Source organism: Microtus ochrogaster, chromosome 2 (assembly GCF_000317375.1).
Source record: "Microtus ochrogaster isolate Prairie Vole_2 chromosome 2, MicOch1.0, whole genome shotgun sequence".
In the NCBI taxonomy this organism is placed as follows: Eukaryota; Metazoa; Chordata; class Mammalia; order Rodentia; family Cricetidae; genus Microtus; species Microtus ochrogaster.
In genome coordinates this window covers 71,606,189-71,607,950 of record NC_022010.1, presented here as the reverse complement: position 1 = coordinate 71,607,950, position 1,762 = coordinate 71,606,189, and positions in this window count along the sequence as shown.

Genomic DNA, 1,762 nt, shown 5'->3' with positions numbered 1-1,762 from the left:
TTCCTACACAGCGGGCATGGTGTGCACGGTGAGAGAGCCTTCCTACACAGCGGGCAATGTACAGAGAGCCTCACAACAAAGTCATCCCACTTCCCACTTTCGCAGCTTTGTAAAAGGAGGCACAAAGACATTTTGTAATTCACCCAAAGGACCCCAGGGAGGCTGTGGTCGACTCACAGTTTGATAGGGTTCAGTCTCTCTTGCTTTCCCATTGGCACAGATAGCCATGCTTAAAGGGCAACTCAGAAGGAATCCGCTGGGTGTGGTCAGATACATCTTTAGGAAGCAAGAAATTCAGGCAGAGTGTTGGAATGGTTCTCCCTGCTCTTTCCAACACATCGTACGATTCTCGCTTCCTTTCTACAGATTTATCCTGTGAGCTGCATTGAGCTTAGTGAAACTGGTCTTTTATTTGCATTCTCAGAGTACCCCTGACTGAAGGAGAGAGGTGCTGGGTGACAAAAGCGAGCCAGACAGGTTAAGCACCTCTGATTCAGTGGGTGGATAATCTACCCTGAACCCTGGAATTGGGAGAGCTGAGGTCACACTCCTTCCCATGGGACTCCTCTTTGGGAAATAAAACAGGTGACAAACAGAATGCTTAGACTCTGGCGTCAACCACGCAGCACACCCTGTGCTCTTTGCATACAGGGAGTAACAGAGGGTGACACTCACACTCACAGGAGGCATGCCCAGCTAGAGTCTCTGGGGCCCTGCTGTGGCCTTTGTTAGCCAACAGAAGGACAATCCCATTATTTCATTCATCTTCACATGCTTTTCCTTGCCAGTATGCATGCAGTTTGGGTCCATTTTTTTCCTTCCTTCCTTCCTTCCTTCCTTCCTTCCTTCCTTCCTTCCTTCCTTCCTTCCTTCCTTCCTTCTCTTTCCCTCCCTCCCTCCTTCTTTCTCTTCCTTCCTTCCTTCCTTCCCTCCTCCCTCCCTCCCTCCCTCCCTCCCTCCCTCCCATCATCTCTCTCTGTTACTCTCCTTCTTTCTTTCCTCTTCCTCCAATAGGACTGTCTGAGACAACCTCTGTCCTGTGTCAGAGTTCATCTTCACCAGATTCAGAGCGACCTCCTTTCCCAGCTAGGTCACACCCTAAGGTGCGGAGTGTTAGAGCATCAACACTATGGTTTAAGAGAGAACACCATTCAGCCCATCATAGGATTTGGCTGCTTGCTCCCTAAAGGAGCACAAGCAGGAACATCTCTGTGTGTCTGCTGTTGACCACACTGCCTTGGACTATGGCTGAGACAGTGGCCTGAAGCCAGAATGCAATGTGAGGCCCTGGTATGGACTAGAGCAAAGCCTGGGCTTTGACAGGAATTTAAATCCTGAATTTGTAATTTTAACCTAGCACATCAAATGGCTCAGATGACCTTGGTTGTCCTAGTCTGGGGCTCTGAATGGCTGACCCATGGGCCTGTGTGTTCATGTGTGCACACAAGTGTGTGTTGTGTGCACATATAAATGTGTGCACTTAGTGTTGATAACTGTCTCTTCATTGCATTTCAGATACAATTCTCCTTTGATTTATTCTATAAAATTTTTCAAATAATACATTCTGGTTATGGTCTCCCTTCCCCCAGCCTGTGAGATTCCTTCTCCCTCCTTTTTGACAGGGGTCTCACTGGTCTGGAACTCTCTCTGTAGACCAGGCTGGCCTCAGACTTACAGAGCTCCTCCCGCTCCTGCCCTCCGTGTGCTGGGTACTGATACAATTATTCCCTGGTTCTGGTATTCTCCCCTCCCCTCCCCTCCC